At 43.8% G+C, this 18,268-nt stretch overlaps 1 long non-coding RNA gene across 1 annotated transcript in view; it reads right to left on the reverse strand.

Annotated features, from left to right (window-relative positions):
- The window catches only part of LOC135213410 (uncharacterized), a 40,602-nt gene extending 23,866 nt beyond the window's left edge, over window positions 1-16,736 (reverse strand). The window contains exon 1 of the long non-coding RNA XR_010314110.1: window positions 16,581-16,736. This is a non-coding gene — a long non-coding RNA (uncharacterized LOC135213410). The remainder of the gene's footprint in view (window positions 1-16,580) is intronic.
- Between the last annotated feature and the right edge of the window lie 1,532 nt (window positions 16,737-18,268).

Raw genomic sequence — 18,268 nt, forward strand, 5'->3', positions numbered from 1 at the left:
GGGAATGGTTCCAGACCCCACCACCCAGCGGCGGGAATGGTGGATCACCTGACCTACCTGTCGCGTGTGCCGCGAGTTTTGAAATTCTGTCGAGACGACCGAGTCTATAGCTAAGTATATATCTGCTGGGTAAGTTTTCATGTACAAAATTGTATTTTTCCTAGCTATACAAACCTGAGGTCCTTAAAGATAGGAATAACTTGAGGTGTAGCCTGGACATGGCTGATGAATTCTTTAACAAAGTGGTTCAGTAGTTAAATACCGGTCCAGTCATTGGTAGTCCCACCGACCAGATGTAAACATTCCAATTAGCTTTTGGCCCAGGTAGCAGATTGAGTGGTGGCATGAGGACCTCAGGTTTGTATAGCTAAGAAAAATACAATTCACTTTCAAAAATTGTGATTTGTTCCTGTGTGATATACAAACCCTTGGTCCTTTACAATAGGAAGACTCACTGATTGGTGGGTAGAATTTGAGTGATCTCCAAAACCAACTGGGGTTAATCCTACCTGAGATTTCCTTCCTGGTTGTAAGAGCAAGGAAGGGACTCCAGCCACTGACTTCTGATCAGAGTTAGAGAACAAGATCATAGTCAGTCTTCTGGGTTTACTCATAAGGGGGAGATTATGTGTCCCCTTAAGAGAAAGCTAAGAACCGTTGTGTTGAAGAAAATAAAGCAAATACAAGTTATGGGTTTGTCTTATGTCCAGGTCCCACTTCCCTGCCTTGTGAAGGGAAGGGGTGGATATTTACCTCTATTAAATGATCAAAGAAAATAGATAGCTTACTCCAAGGAGTGTCTTACCTGCATCGGCCGCTCAGTCCTGCATGTACGGTCCACACTACTCTCTACCCAAAGGGAAAACGCAGGATGAAAGCGATGAAAGGAAAGCCAGTCACTCCACAGTCATGCTCATTCATACTGTAAAACAAGGTGAGATGCAATTCTGTCCAGTTAGAGGAGCTGGGTAAGCTACACAACTTGTTCAACAGCCACCACTGGTACCAAGGAAAAGGTGTCTTAAGGACCTGTGTGTAATATCCCGAAGGTAATGAGAGGTTAAGGTGGTCTGGCATGCCCTAACCCCTGTCTTCAAAACATGATGAACCAACAGGTTCATATGCAAGGGACGGGGCAATGCCCCTGACCTCATGAGCTCTAAAACGAAGTGTACTGGTGTTGTTGTCAACACCACAGTACGCCTTCCTGATCGTCTCACGAAGCCAGAAATAAATAGTGTTCTTGGACACCTCTTTCTTGGAACCACCGGTGCTAATGAAGAGTCATAAACACTCAGGCTGGAAATGTTGAGTTCTCTTCAAGTAGCATCGTAGCTCTAACAGGGCAAAGCAGCATCTTGTCTGAATCATCATCCACGAAGTCACTCACGGAGGGGATGGTGAAGGAATCGAATCTAGTGTCAGGGACCGATGGATTCTGAGTCTTTACTATGAAGTTCGGGACGAAGTCGAGTGTAACCGATCCCCATCCCCTAGAGAGTTTTACATCATAAGACTCCTACCGGAGAGATACCCCATCTACAACACCAACCACAGAGGACGGCCAACTTCTGGTATACCGCTGCAGCCCCTGCTATCTCTGCTGCTCGAAGAGAAAAGCCTCTCGCTCGCAAGAGATGGTGGATAACCTCCAGCTGTGAAGACACAGGGACGGCACTGCTTGGTGATACTGTTTGACGTGTGGCTGGCACAGCAGGTACTGGCAAGGGGGAATCTCTCTCGATGCCTCGGAGAGGAGAGCCAGAAGGTCAGGATACCAAACAGCCTGAAGCCATTTGGGTACCACCAGAATCACCCGAAGATTCGGAGTGATAAGCTCTCTGCCAATCACGGCTCAAATCAGAACAGGGGAAAGGCGTAAACTTCCATGTTGTCCCACAGATGTTGGAAATGTCCTCTGCAGCAGCCCATGGGGTCCAGAACAACTGAGCATAAGGTCTCTAGCTTCCTGCTGAACTGCATGGTGAATAAGTCTATGTCTGGACGCCCCCATAGACTGAACAACCTTACAGCCACGTCTTGGTGAAGGGACCACTCAGTCCCTATCACCTAGTTCTGGTGGTTGAGCTTGTCTGCCACTACATTCCTCTTGCCTGGAATACATCTGGCTGACAGCTCTACCGAGCTTGCTACTGCCCACTCGTGCACCTGCACTGTCAACTGATGAAGCTCAAGAGAGTCGAGTCCCCCTTGCTTGTTGACGTATCCCACTACTATGGTGTCACTCATCAACACCACAGTGTCCCATCACCCATTCCTGAAACTCTTGGAGAGGCAGGAAGGCTGTCTTGAGATCCAGGACACTGATGTGAAGGTGCCTGTCATGAATGTCCCACACTCCTGTAATCAGCAACTCTTCCAGGTGTGTGCCCCATTTCTGTGTCGATGCATCCAAAAACAGAAGCATGTCTGGAGGGGGAGTGAAGAGATCCACTCCTATTACGAAGTTCCTGTCGTCAAGCCACCTGTCCAAGTCTTCTCTCACCTACTGCGAGAGGGGGGGCAAGAAAAGACTGAGGGTTGTGGGACTGAGACCAGTGCTCCCTCAGTCTCCACTAGAGAGACCGAAGGTGAAGCCGCCCATGAGAGACCAGCTTCTTCAAGGACTACAGGTGACCTATCATGACCTACAAGAGCAGAGGACAGGAACCACCTCACTCCCTCCCTGAATCTGCCGATACAAGAGTCCGAGGGGAAGACTCTTGCTGCGACTGTGCCTACCAGCATGCCCAGGTACAATGTCCTCTGCTTGGGCTCGAGATCAGACTTCTCAGGATTCATCAGGATCCCTAGATCCCACCAGAACTCAAGGAGACTATCCCTGTCCTGTAGCAACTGCAAGCGGGAGCTCGCCAGGACTAGCCAATCGTTGAGATACCTTAAAAGATGTATCCCGTGTGAATGTGACCAAGCTGAGACCAGGTTGAACACTCTCGTGAACACCTGAGGAGTGGTCAAGAGCCCAAAACAGAGTGCCCTGAATTGGTAGACTGTCTCTCAGAGGACGATACAGAGGTATTTGTGGGAAGACTTGTGGATGGGTATCTGGAAATACGCATCCTTCAAGTTCACCATAAGCATGAAGTTGTTCTCCCTGATAGAGGCAACCACTGTTCGTGTTGTCTCCATCTTGAACCGAGTCTGGTGAATGAATTGGTACAGGGGAGAAAGGTCTATGACCAGTCTCCATCCCCCTAGAGGTCTTCTCTAGGAGAAAGACCCGGCTGTAGAATCCTGGGAACCAGTTTGACACGACTTCTACAGTGTCCTTGCTCAGCATCTTATTGACTTCTCCCATTACGTATAAAGGTAGCCGGACCAGGTGGTTGGTGAGGGGTGGCAGAGACTCAAAGGGGAGTAGATATCCCTCCTGAAGACGTTTACAACCCAGATCTCTGCTCTATGTTGCTGCCAAGTTGCCCAGTGACTCAACAGGCATTCCCCCACCAGTAGCAACAGCTGGAGGGGAACGCCGACCCTAGTGTTTCCGCCACTTCTTCTTACCCTTTCCCCTCTTTCCAGAAGGCAAGGAGGGTTGAAAGGGACGTGACATTGCTCCCTTTGAAGAGGATGAGGAAGGCTGGGTAGTTCCTCGGGTTCCCTTAGAAACATTAGTCTTTTTCAGGGCCGAGGAGGTGCTAGCTAGACTCGAAGGTCTAGTCGCAGTGGAACGCGAAGAACCAGAGGTCTTCGCCACTGCCTGGTGGACAAGCCGGTTTTTGTCGTCATCCCTGCACTTGTCCACGGCAGCGTCCACCTATTCTCTGTTGAAGAGAGGGGTGGAACCCAGCAGCGGTCCGTTACGTAAAGCCTGTACCGACTCTGAGCCGAGGTACCTTGTGACTCAAGAAAGGACATCGTCGCATCTCTTAAGCACCAGGTTTGCCCACAGGTTTGCCATCTGGTGGGCCAGGTATGAGATAGCTGTACCACCAGACTGGCACAGTCTCCCAAAAGCCAAGTCTTCCCCTGGGACGATGGACCCAGAGGAAGCAGCAACTCTAGACACTGTGAAGGACCACATGTCTAGCTGGGAGACTGCCTGAAAAGCTGCCATAGCAGTAGCCTCCAGCATCACTGCTTCCTGCTGAGAGATACACCCTTGCTTGTCAGGTGTTGCAGCGACAGACTGGGACCCAGGCAAACCAGGTCTGGGTCTACCTGTTTCATTGGTAAAGGCCTCTCTGGGAGCATATAGAAGCACCTCTGATGAGGTAGAGAAGGGGGAAGCAGCTTGTCCGAATTATTGGACCTAAGAGAATTTCCTTGCCCGGGGACAAGGCCATTCACCTAGTCCAATACACCTTCAGCCAAACCCGACCACGGCAGCCCTGTCGAGGCCTTCGGTTCCCTTTTGGGTCCCCAAAAGGCTTCGCGGTGAGAGGAGCATTCTCCACTAAAGGAGGTCGTGGTCTCTTCCCCAGATCATTATGCTGACATGTCAGTGCTACGATTTCTGCAAAGGTCCTCTGAAACTTGGGGTGTCCAAGTCTCTGGGCAAAGGACTTCAAGAGACCATTCCTCTCGATCAACTCTCCCCGAGAGAGAACCTCACCAGACCCTCTAGATCCTTCCTCAACAACACGGGCGTATGTCCGGTGGGGCCATAAAACCCCTCCAGGAACATGGGCCCCCAATGCTGAATCCCGAGGAGAACACTCCAAGGGATTTTTACTATTCGCCTCACCCCTCCCACTGTAGCTGGAAGAAATAGAGGGAATAGGAGAGGAGGAGATGCTCTCATTCCTTCTAACAGCATCAATGTCAGAGGGAATGAGCTGTGTCCTGGTGTCAACCTGCGATGATGACATGGACATGGGTATTGGGTATAGGAGAGCATGGTCGCCTCAGCGAGACGCTCTCCTGAGGAAAATGAAGTTGTTATAATAAAACTAATATTGTAATACTTACCTGAACACCTTAATTAGCTCTGGTCTCTGACCAGCCTGAACACTATCCCCACATACTTACCGAACATTTGGGTAAATTTTTAACTGCCAGCGTTACCAACGTTGCAGGTAAAAAAAGGAAATCTCCTACTGAGTTACCTGCACAAACCTTGGCAACACTGTCGCCAGGACCGGACAACAACGCGCTCCCCTTCCAATCGTTATAATCACTACTCATTGAAGAGGGGAAGAGGGTGGGAATCATTCCGGTGTTCAGGTAAGTATTACAATATTAGTTTTATTATAAAAACTTCATATTGCAATATACCACCTGAACACCTGAATTAGCCCGATTAACAACATTTAATTGGAGGAAGGATCAATGTATATCATCCCGACCCCTGCACTTTATATTTGCAGGTAACTTAGTTTCCCCTTCTATGTAAAAACTACCTGTGTGCTCACCTAATCAGTTCCTTTCATCGGTGAGGAGTCATCGGCGCGAGTACCTCAACTTCAGTCATGTCCCTCGAGTACTGTCTTTTTCTAGCTGACCTCCCATGTGGTAATCAAATACCCCACATGTATGGAGGGGAATGATGCCTCCCATGTGGCTATCTAGCCTCTCATGTATGGAGGAGGAGTTGCACGAGTCAACTTCTTCCGGTTGTCCATTGTTTGCTGCCGCTGAAGAATGTCAGGAGCTGTTCACAATGTATCGCATAGCCTTTAATAAAAAGGACACCACACCCGATCTAAGTTAATTCCCTAAAACCAATTTACTTAGTACCCTTTACCAAAATTACTGTACAACCGCGTTGGCCGCTACGAACGTACCTAATGAGAAACCCTCTTCCGACTGAAACCGCACATCTTTCAGATAGAAAAGACGTGAATACCGATACTGACTTCCAAGTAGCCGCCTGTAGGATCGCTGAGACTGAATAATTCCTGAGAAAAGCCAACGAGGTAGCAATCCCTCTAATACTATGCGCTTTTGGTCGTGGTGCCATACTGTTAGCTCTGTATGAAGAGTCCAGACTCTTGCGAAATTACCTCCCGTAAGAAAAAGCGTTTTTGGATATAGCTTTGGAAGGGTTCCAAGGAGATACAATCAGTGACCGGGGTTGTGGTAGCAGTTTTGCCGTACGGGCCAAATATATCTTCAAAGCACGAACCGGGCACAGAAGCATTTCTGATTAATCACCCCCAACGAACTCCTCTAGTGAGGAAACTTTGAAAGTTCTCAGTAGAAGATTGCACTCTGACTCCGATTTTGCCACAAATTCCGGCAGGTAGGCAAGGTAAATATCGTTACGTGCTGAAGAGACTTTTCTACTTACCACTTGAATTTCTCCTACCCTTCTAGCTGTGGCCAGCGAAACGAGAAACAGAACTTTCTTAGTTAACTCTCTTAACAAGAGGTCTTCCAAAGGTTCCAAAACCGGACAGCTCAGCAACTTTAGAACTGCCGCTAAATCCCACGAAGGGGCCCGAAACGGAATTATCTGATGCTCAGTCCTAGGTGATCTAAGATCATGTAACACCCTGCTTGTCGACAGCTCCAGCAGGTGAAACCTAAATGTGCTGCTCAACATAGATCAGTATCCCGTAATCATGGAGTATGCCAACTTTTTTTACTTTCTGAGAAACAAGGAAATCTGCAATCTTGGCAAAGGTGGGGTGAGAGATACAGTGGCCTTTCTGACACCAATTGCGGTACATTGCCCATCTGGCCTGGTATAGTCCAGGTAGAATGCCTTAAGCAGAATGAAAGCTGTCTAGCCACTGCCTTAGAGAGACCTGTGCTTTGTGCTGCTCGCTGGACAGTCTCCAGGCAGCTAGCTTCAGCACTCGGAGGTTTTGGTGAAAGTGATGGAAGTGTGGCTGTCTGAGTCAATCCATCCTTTCTGGAAGGATTACTGGAGGCTCTGTCAACATTTCAATGAGATCCGGGAATCAGGGTCTCTGCGGCCAACAGGAAGCTATGAGAGTCATCTTCTTGTTTAAGCTGTTCCTCAGCCTTATCAAAACCTGCTGAATCATGCCAAATGGTGGGAACGCATACACCTGTAGGATATCCCACAAATGCAGCATCGCATCCGTCCCGCAGGACGAGATGTATACCCGTAAACAGAAGTTCATCCTTGTGGCGAACAAGTCTACTGTAGCAGGCCATTTCTTTAATAAAAGGCGAACCTCCTCTTGAACCAGCATCCACTCTCCCCCAAGAACCCCCTGCGACCTGCTCAAAGCATCTGCCAAAACATTGAGTCTTCCTGCTACGAACTAAGGAAGGAGAGAGACCCCATGTCTCTCGCACCGACTGAGAACCCTCTGAGCCACTAGATTCGGAATTGGAGACCTTGGTATTGTCCGAAAACAATGCTATACTGTCTTTACCTCGATCAATTCTGAAAACCGATGTAAGGCCTCCTCTACTGCTTTAGTTTGCAGAAGTTTATAGATTCCTCCTAATCCGAATCCCTCCAAAGACCTTTGGCCTGAGATTCCTCTAAGGTTGCACCCCAACCTTGATCCGAGGCATCTGCATACAGCCTCTCCTGATTTCCTTTGTTTTGTGGATGTGAGAAAAGCATGTGACAGAGTAAACTACCTGAAGCTGCAGAAAAGAGGAACACCTCTATATTTAATTGGCATTTTATATTGCTGGTTCTCCACTCACCAATTCTGTGTCAAATGGGATAACGTATTATCGTACACCTTCGGCTCCCTAAATGGGCTTCAGAAAGTGGGGCATTCTCTCCCCCATACCCTTTTAATATGTACACAGATGCCTTGAATGTCAAACTGAACTCACTCCCAATCAGATGCACTGTCAATGAAACAACTATAAACAACCTCTATTAAACCAATGATATGGTTCTGATTTCCTCATCAGTGCAAGGTCTCCAACGACTCATCGAGACTTGCTGCAAATATGCAGAGGAATTTGATATCCTATACAATGAAACCAAGACCCAGTGCATGTCACTGCTCCCGAGATCGTTTAAGCATATTGCAGAACCACAAATTTTCCTCGGAAATCATCGGCTGGAATTCATGCACGAATTTCTGTATTTTGGTCACGTTATCACGAACGACCTAAAAGATATGGCAGACATTGAACAGAGGCATCGTAAACTATGTGCAACTGGCAACATGACTGCAAGGAGGTTTGCCTTCTGTCACCGAGATGTGAAACTGCTGCTCTTCCGCTCGTATTGCCACAGTATTTATAGGTGTTCCCTCTGGACGAACTATACCCGAGAGACCATGAGACGTATCACTGTTGTGCACAATAACATTCTGAGACACCTCACAAACACTCCTCGCTACCACTACGCCACACAGATGTTCATAGAAAACCTCCTGGACAACTTAAAAATCATTGTAAGGAGAGCAATGTCCAGTCTGATAACCTGAGTGAGAAACAGCAGCAATTTGCTCATACAAAGCATCCTAAGGAGTAAAGAAAGATCTAAATTGTGGGAGAGATAGGAAAATTAGGCCTTTGTTCCCTAAAGGACTCAATCTGTATTAGCAAGGTGTCATCTGCAGAATCTGTCATTATTATTATGTTTATTGCTGATATTTTACTTTTTCATTATTACTGTGAATACTATCAAGTTAAAGTTTTCTACATTCAATTTTTGTATTTAGCCCTCTGGACCTGACTATACTGTAACCACCTCAGAGGTCTCTGGCTGAAATTTAAGTTATATAATCTGTACACTATTATTACAGTACTCTCAATGCATTTTTTTTATCTCCAATATTATTATGTACTGTTATTACAAGTATTATGATTACTATCTTTTATACTACCTCAGCTATTGTGTGGCTAGTGCCGTTTATTAATTTATTTTATCATGTTGTCTCATGTATCTAGATTGTGTATCTTACTGTCTGTATTTTGTACATTCCATGTATATGGCCCTGAGCTGAAATAAAGGATATTATTATTATAATTTTTTTTTCTTTTTTTTTTTGCTCTATCACAGTCCTCCAATTCGACTGGGTGGTATTTATAGTGTGGGGTTCTAGGTTGCATCCTGCCTCCTTAGGAGTCCATCACTTTTCTTACTACGTGCGCCGTTTCTAGGATCACACTCTTCTGCATGAGTCCTGGAGCTACTTCAGCATCTAGTTTTTCTAGATTCCTTTTCAGGGATCTTAGGATCGTGCCTAGTGCTCCTACGATTATGGGTATGATTTCCACTGGCATATCCCATATCCTTCTTATTTCTATTTTCAGATCTTCATACTTAACCATTTTTTCCCTCTCTTTCTCTTCAATTCTGTTGTCCCATGGTATTGCGACGTCAATGAGTGATACTTTCTTTTTGACTTTGTCAATCAACGTCACGTCTGGTCTATTTACACGTAGTATCACCCTATCCATTCTGATACCATAGTCCCAGAGGATCTTTGCCTGATCGTTTTCTATCACTCCTTCAGGTTGGTGCTCGTACCACTTATTACTGCAAGGTAGCTGATGTTTCTTGCACAGGCTCCAGTGGAGGGCTTTTGCCACTGAATCATGCCTCTTTTTGCACTGGTTCTGAGCAAGTGCCGGGCATTCGCTTGCTATGTGGTTTATGGTTTCATTTTTCGTATTGCACTTCCTCCATATGGGAGAGATGTTATTTCCGTCTATCGTTCTTTGAACATATCTGGTTCTTAGGGCCTGATCTTGTGCCGCTGTTATCATTCCTTCAGTTTCCTTCTTTAGCTCTCCCCTCTGTAGCCATTGCCATGTGTCATCGCTGGCTAGTTCTTTAGTCTGTCTCATGTATTGTCCGTGCATTGGTTTGTTGTGCCAGTCCTCTGTTCTGTCTGTCATTCTCCTGTCTCTGTATATTTCTGGGTCTTCGTCTACTTTTATTAGTCCTTCTTCCCATGCACTCTTTAGCCACTCGTCTTCACTGGTTTTCAGATATTGCCCCAGTGCTCTGTTCTCGATGTTGACACAGTCCTGTATACTTAGTAGTCCTCTCCCTCCTTCCTTTCGTGTTATGTACAGTCTGTCCGTATTTGCTCTTGGATGTAGTGCTTTGTGTATTGTCATATGTTTCCTCATTTTCTGATCTATGCTGCAGAGTTCTGCCTTCGTCCATTCCACTATTCCTGCGCTGTATCTGATTACTGGCACTGCCCATGTGTTTATGGCTTTTATCATATTTCCAGCGTTGAGTTTTGACTTGAGTACCGCCTTGAGTCTCTGCATATATTCTTTCCTGATCGTGTCCTTCATCTCTTGGTGTTTTATATCCCCTCCTTCCATTATTCCCAGGTTTTATGCATCCAGTCTCATCTATGTGTTTGATGTTGCTCCCATCTGGTAGCTTTATCCCTTCAGTTCTTGTTACTTTGCCTTTTTGTATGTTGACTAAGGCGCATTTTTCTATTCCAAACTCCATCCCGATGTCCCCAGATACAATCCTTACAGTCTGGATTAGGGTATCTATTTCCTTGATGCTCTTACCATACAGCTTGATGTCGTCCATGAACATCAGATGGTTGATTCTGTTGCCTCTTTTCTTGAGTTGGTACCCGGCATCCATCTTCTGTAGTACTTTTGTCATGGGAATCATGGCTACTACGAAGAGTAGTGGGGACGTTGAGTCGCCCTGGAAGATCCCTCTCCTGATATTAACCTCTGCTAGTCTTATTCCAGAGCTTATAAGTATTGTATTCCAGTTGCGCATTGTATTTATGAGGAAGCTGATGGTGTTTTCCTCTGCCCCATATATTTTCAGGCATTCTATTAGCCATGTGTGTGGTATCATGTCGAAGGCTTTCTTATAGTCTATCCATGCCATGCTTTGGTTGGTTTTCCTTCTCCTACTGTTCTTCATTACCATTTTGTCTATCAGGAGCTGGTCTTTTGTGCCCCTACACTTCCTTCTGCAGCCTTTCTGTTGGTGGGGGATGGTCTTTGTTTCCTCTAGGTAGTTGTATAGCCTTTCACTGATGATACCTGTTAGTAACTTCCACATTATTGGTAGGCAGGTGATAGGCTTGTAGTTACTGGCTATATTTCCCTTACTCTTGTCTTTTTGTACTAAGGATGTTCTTCCTGTGGTCATCCATTTGGGTGCATGGTGATTTGAGATACAATGCTGGAGTTGTTCTGCTATTCGTGGGTGTAGGGCCTTGAAGTTTTTGAGCCAGTATCCATGGACTTCATCGGGACCTGGGGCTTTCCAGTTTGGCATTTTCTTTAGTTGGTGTCTGACTGTGTCTGTCGTGATCTCTGTGAATCTTTGTTTTATTCTCCCTGTTTCTTCTTCCTTGACTTCCTGGAGCCATGTTGCATGTTTGTTGTGTGATACCGGATTGCTCCATATGTTTTCCCAGAGTCTCTTACTTGGTTCGGCTTCAGGAATTTCTTGGTGGTTGTCTTCCCCTCTTAGTTGGCTGTATAGTCTTTTCTGGTTGGTTCCAAATAGTTTGTTCTGTTGGTATCCCTTATTCCTGTTCATGTACCGTTGGATCTTATGTGCTTTGGCCTTAAGCCTCTGTTTTACATCTTCTATTGTGTTGTTTAGTCCCCTCTCTTGTACTTTGTATTTCTCGTTGAGTTCCTCCCTTGTTTTCTTGCTTCTTAGCCTTTTTTCTGCCATCTCTTTCAGTTTACTCAAGTCAGATCTCATCACCATGATTTGCTTTTCCAGGTGCCTTTTCCAAGGAGGTTGCTGTTTTGGTTTCTGTTGTGCTGGTGGTGTTGGTGTTCAAATCCCCATCAGTTCTGCTACTAATCTTGCTCCTGCATATGCCAAGTTATTTGTTTCTGTGATACTGATGGTGTGTATTATGCCCATTATTTCATTGACCTCACTTGTTTTCTCCCTTAATTTCTTGGTGTTGTAGGCTTTCATGGAGGGGATCTTTGTTCTCTCTGTATCTGGCTCCATCCATTGTCTAATCTTTTCTACCCATTCCGTCCTCTCTGTTACTTCGTCGGTGTTTCTTCGTGTGTCGTTGTTTGATACCTCATCATCCCTGTCGTCTTCTGTGGCATCGTCTTTCAGTTCGTCTTCATGTAATTCGTTGTCGTGTGACATTTTTCTTTCCAGTTCTTCTCTTTCTGTTGGGGAGAGCCAGTTCTTTTTCTTTATGTTCCTTACTTGGTCTGCCAGCCTCTGCTCTGTTTGGGGGGTGTTACTCCTCTCATTCCAGATGTTGACCAATCTTCTTCTATATCCTCTCTCTGTCGGGTTGCTTCTGATGTAGCATCTCCATATTTCCTTATTTTCTTCTCTTGTCCATTTCTTCCTTTGGTTTGCTTCTGTAGCTCCAATCTCAGGCTGTTGGTTACTGTCGTTGTGGTGGTCAGTTGCTGGATGACGACCTCCAAGTACCTGACCATCTTCCCCTTCAATTGGGTTGAATACCTGGCTGCCTGACGAAGCTCCTCTGTTGCCAGAGGTTCCATTTACATCGTTGTCATTTATTCCTTCATTTCTTAACATCATTGCTGAGTTTTGCTATTTAACCCTTAGCTGGACCCTACCCCATCAGGGATAGGTACTCATTTACAGCTGAGTAGGCTAAGGAAATTATGGTAAAGATCCTTTCCCAAGGAATCAACGCCGAGGAGAGCGGTCACCCATCCAACACTTGACCAGCCCCAATGTTGCTTAACCAGTCCATTGACGACCTAACCCACTCTGCCACGGTGCCACTTATTATTATTATTATTATTATTATTATTATTTTTATTATTATTATTATTATTATTATTATACACACTATCACAGCAATCAACACAAAGAAAAAGGAAAAAACCCACCAGGATTGAAAAGAAAACAGCAATAACAGTCGGGCAGAGAGCTGTGAAGAACAAGTCTATCCACATCAATGGCCAAAAGCAAATTGGAATGCATACTTCCATCTTCCAGTTGGAAGGACTCCCACCACGGACCTGGACTGGTAGTTAACAAACGAACCGTTCGCCTTGTTGAAGATTTCAGCAGCCATATCAGGCTAGTAATTCCTACAATAAAGGACTGAGGGTTTGTATACTTCATAGGAACAACTGTATTTCTTAGTAATTGCGAAGTTTTCTTCAAACCTACTTTTACCTTGTAAATTTGATTTTTCCTCAGTTTTAGAAGTTGTTTTGTGTTAGTCAACTATTAGTATTTGAGCATGCCCAGAATTTTCTACCTAACCACCCCCTCTTTTAACTCCTTACCTTCTCTCACCCTTTGGTGCAAGTAGCCCCCTCCTACTATGCCTCTGCACCCATGTACCTCTCCTTCCCTTAGCTTCTCCCTGGTTGGAACATAGCTATGGCTCCCTGACGATTTTCATATCTGTCGAACTTTTCCAGAAAACAAACATGGCCACTCTGTTGAAGTGTGTTCTCCCCCACCCAAAACCCCAATCTCCCAACATCCTCCATCATTGCTGGGTAGAGATAGGAGGTAAATAGGTAACAGTTGACCGCCAAAAGATAACTAGGTACTTCTTCATCAGAAACACTAAAACTGTAGGAAAATTAAATTTCCAAGATAAAAGTACGGGCAGACTTAGGGCTAGGTATATACCTATTAGGTAATAGGCTACTTAGAAATTAGCATATAGCCTACCACCTAGTTATAAACATCGAGCCAAAATGCTATCGTCTACGGAGCATAATGACAGACCGACAGCTTCTTGCACATTTTAGCTAGGTTTAAGTTAAATTGTTGATTGGCAAATATAGGGGGAAACACCGCCTTGGTCCATTGTACTCAGGTGGCTCAGCCATATTCACTCGATATTTAATTGGTCAAACAAGAATACAATTACATCTTTAAGCATTCCATTCAAAAGATTGAAGTTTCATTAACATAATGTGATATATGAAAGCGCCATACGAACTAAAATAAGCATGTGAGGTCTTCGTAAAATATGTTTTCAAGACAGTTTTTAATCCAATATGGCGTTGTCCGCCTCCGGTCCCTTTCGTAACCCGCGTGGTCCTCACATCCTTCTCAGCACTCATTTGAACAATATTAGTGTATACAGTGGTCCCCCCGTATTTGCGGGGGATGTGTACCAGACCCCCCCCCCCGTGAATAGTTAGAATCCGTGAATGTTTGGAACCCCTATAAAAATGTTAAAAACAGCCTATATTTTGTTAGTTACAACTCAAGAAAAACCCACTAAAAATTTTCCTACATGGTTTTTTTAATAGTTTTATCACAAAAAGTGCATTTTATGATGAAATCCATCAAAAAAACCAGGAATTTGTGGATATTTATCATAGAAAAATACAGCGAATGCGTGAATTTTCCGCGAATAATGCAGGGAAACGTTCCCGAGAGAAATCTGCGAATGTGTGAGTCCGCGAATCTGGAGAACGTGAATACGGGGGGTCCACTGTATATGTAACGTTTATTGATCTTACTCATGAATGCAGTTGTAATCAGCACAATAAAACAACATTTTGATGCCTATATTAGTGAAAGTATGAAACTTCTTATTCCTGGGGTCATGGTTTAAACTGAAATTCATTTTTACCTTGTAATTGGTGGTTTTATCCTTACTGTCATTACAACTGAAACTCCATAGTGCTTATTTGATTGTAATTCTACACATTTTGGTCTTAATTAACTCCAAATTGCACTTGAACTACATTGCGGTTCCTGGTTTCCTAAGCGCTCACTCCACAAACACAGTTGCAGGCAGCACACGACTACACTGTTTATGAGGTGCAAAGCTTTATTCCCTTAATTGTTTACTTTACTCATTATTTAGTTTAACTTTACTTTATATTGCTTCAAAAATGTTTATTTTAATTCATGTCTATTATCCCTTTATTACAAACAAATCAACCCCGAAAAATTACAGATATTTCTAAAGTAGATACGAGCAGACGGCGGCAAAATTTTATCATTGCCAATTTAGTGGAGCTTCACACATACGCCGATGCATTTACAAACTGTTTCCATGAATTCTACTTGTCATAGTAATCCAATAATGATAAAATTGCTCTAAAATGTATATATTCTACAAATAGATATGCTAATTTCACTTATTTCCCTGGTTTTGTGTAAGTCTTATATCCAGTTTGGAGGGTAAACACATATAAATTGGCAACACTGATAAACAATAGGAGTGTGCAAAAAACACTGTAGGTACTGTTCACAGCAAAACTGTTGATATTTGAGTCAGGAATCTAGTTACTTTTTCAGCAACGAATATTTTCAAATTAATTATCATGCATATGTAAAAAATTTATGCAATCCATGACCTTATACTGATGTTTAACTATTTATTTTATCTAGTGCACGCTTCTTCTTCTTTCCACCGAAAAATTGTGAGTTTCCTTGGATGTGCCAGATGGATGGTGCCATTGTTGACGATTGTTGTGAAGAAAGTGCCCCAGTGTCTATGGGTACCAGTGGTGTGCGGATTTAGCACATGGAATGGAAAGTTTATTGACACAAGTGATTCCGCAAACATCGAGACGGCGTCAATCTTCTAAATTGTTGGTGTTTTAAGTGAAAATTTTGAAAGCGTCATCGAGATGGCAGCAATCTTCTAAATGTTCTGAGTTATAAGTAAAAATTTCAAAAGCGTCATGGAAGTAGTGTGCACTGCTAGGGCCAGACTTTTCATTACCCTCTGTTTAATCTTAAGGTAGATCTATATTACTATTCTGCGGCGGCCTAGACTATGGCAGTTGCAGTTTTTCTATGCAGTTTTCCTCCTGAACAAGAATTTCAAGTAATATTTATTCGGACGACTATAATTTACCCCCAGAGGCCAGTACTAAACATGGCGAAATACACTGGATGCCCCAATACCTAGTGGATGTCGTATCCGCAGTTACGTTCCTTGCAGTCCATGCGGAATTATTCTTTAGAATCACCAATCTTAAAATATGGCCTTAATTTCTAACTTTGGAGAAAATACTTACTTCGAAGGGAGAGTAGAGATCTTGAGCTACTCCTCTCACCACCAACAACTCATGACTGATGACCATCTCCGGTGTCAGGACGTGTTAAAGTACTTTTTCGGAGGGTGGCCTCAAATGTGGTAGTCAGTGGCTCAGCTAGTCCAGTCGGTTGTTTACCATACTTACTTCGAAAGGAGAGTAGAGGTCTTGAGCGGTTGCTCTCACCACTGACGACTCGTGACTGGTGCCCATCTCTGGTGTCAGGACGTATTAGGGTAAAAAACCGCATGGTACAGGGGTGGACCATGTACGATCAATGTGTACAACCCCAAAAAAAGTACATTATAACGCGTCCTGACATCGGAGATGGGCATCAGACGCGACTTGTTGTTGGTGAGAAACGGAGCTAAAGACCTCTACTCCAGTGTCAGGACGCGTTATAATGTACTTCTCTTGGGGTTGTACACATTGATCGTACATGGTCCACCCCTGTACCATGCGGTTTTTTACCCCAGCTTCAGTACTTTTTCGGAGGGTGGATCCACACGCGGCCAAAACTGGATCAGCTAGTCCAGTCGGTTGTTTCCCCTAGTAGTACCTGGGTATACCTAGGTAGGCTACCTAAGGTAACTCTCATTCAAAAGGCAGATCCTCTATCCTAAGGCCACCATGAGGCTCCTCTTATCAGCTGTGCGCTACTAGGTAGGTAGGTATAGGCTAAGTACAAACATAGAGATACATCAAGAACTAACACTAGCATAATCGGTTCTCACCTGTGATTATTAGTTCTACCTTAGATTTATTTTTCTATTTTTTTCTCCAACAGGTAGAGTTGTAGTTATGGGTCGAGGCAATGAATTTGACGTTTGGAGTCGGACGGACAGGAGCAGTAGTAGTAAAAGAAGAGTCGTGTCTTTGAAACGGCTCCTGTTTGAATGTTCATTCGTAAGAGTCAGGTTGATGTCCTCCCTTTGTAACGGTGCATCAGATGTTGGTGAGGTATTTTCCTAGTGTTGGTTATTTCCTTCATTTATTTTCATCCACATATGCTACAAGATTCTTTTCATTTTTCAAAATTACTCTCGGAATAAAAACTTTCCAACTACTGTATGTGGCCCCTTCAAATAGTTGCTGTGCATCACCTACTGCATTTCTTTATTTTCTACATTCCCGTATCTTCTCGATATCTGATCACAGTGACCAAACAAGTAAACTATATTTTGTAGTATTTTCTCAGACATTCCAGTTGGTACGTCCTCCTGATGCAGAAGTGTTGTATATTTACTCATATAGTTTCTCTTTTCCATTTCCTGTATATTTATAAATTCACTTTACTTTACATCTTATTTCCCTTTGTAGTTACCCATTGTCTAGTTTCGGAGTTTATTTCTTTTTGTAATTTCCTTTTTTTCCTTTACTCATTTTTATCTTTTGCCTCTACAGTATTATATTGCTGTTTTCCATTATTTTCCTTCCTTTTCTTGTATGTACATGATATTTTTTTTCATTTGTTTTGCTTATTTACTGTACTGTCTACATACTGGAGCTCTTCGTGTACTACTGCCTTTCTTTTCATAGAAGATGCTCCTTTCTCTGCCGTCAGTGTAACAATAGTTGTATTTTCTGTGGTACCTACCTAGTATTTTCCTTCGCCCATTTTCAATCCTTTGAAGCTTTCAAATTTTTATTACTGACAAATTTATTGCATTATTACCACAGAGAATGGCAGGAGTTACAACGCCTGTTAGTTGACAGGCTGGATTGGAATTGGAAGTCCAAAAGCCAATCTTGACGTCATTCAGTGCTGAAACATTAGTTGGGAGAGGATGGAAAGTAAGACGGCAAGAGAATATGAACGGGGGTACAGTAAAAGAAATAAAAGGAGTTGCAGCTAGGGGCTGAAGGGATGCTATGAAGAACGTTAATGCCTACAGTGCACTGCGAGAGGTACAATGACGGCACGAACAGGACCCCCTCCCCAAGCATACGAGGTCGAATTCTAGTTTTGACGGTACCTTGAGTTCTTTGCCTTAGGTTTTATCTTTACAACGTCCCATCTCACAGGCTTACCTGTATTTTTTTTTTAATACAAAATGCCGTAACCCAGAACCAATTTTTTTATGAATACATTTGAAAAAGCGCTATAGGTACGTAATGCTGTAAGTACGACCCACAATAATCTGGTAACTACCACCTCTCCTGAATTATCCATTTGGAAAGCAGTGGGAAGCGCCCACAAAGCATAATTTTGTGCTGCTGTCCTTGGCTCTTCAGCAGCCAAGGTACAGCCTGTACCAAGATAAGTGTTTAGTGGAAAAAAAATAAAAGCTTATAATTTGTAGTTATAACTCATTAACAGGAGCCTTACCTCACAGCACATAACAACATGTTGCGTTGTAAAGCACTGAGCCTGTACAGAAACTGCAAAATTAATAGTCCGGTCAAGTTAAAGAATGGCTGA

This window comes from Macrobrachium nipponense, chromosome 42 (assembly GCF_015104395.2).
Source record: "Macrobrachium nipponense isolate FS-2020 chromosome 42, ASM1510439v2, whole genome shotgun sequence".
NCBI classification, from domain to species: Eukaryota; Metazoa; Arthropoda; class Malacostraca; order Decapoda; family Palaemonidae; genus Macrobrachium; species Macrobrachium nipponense.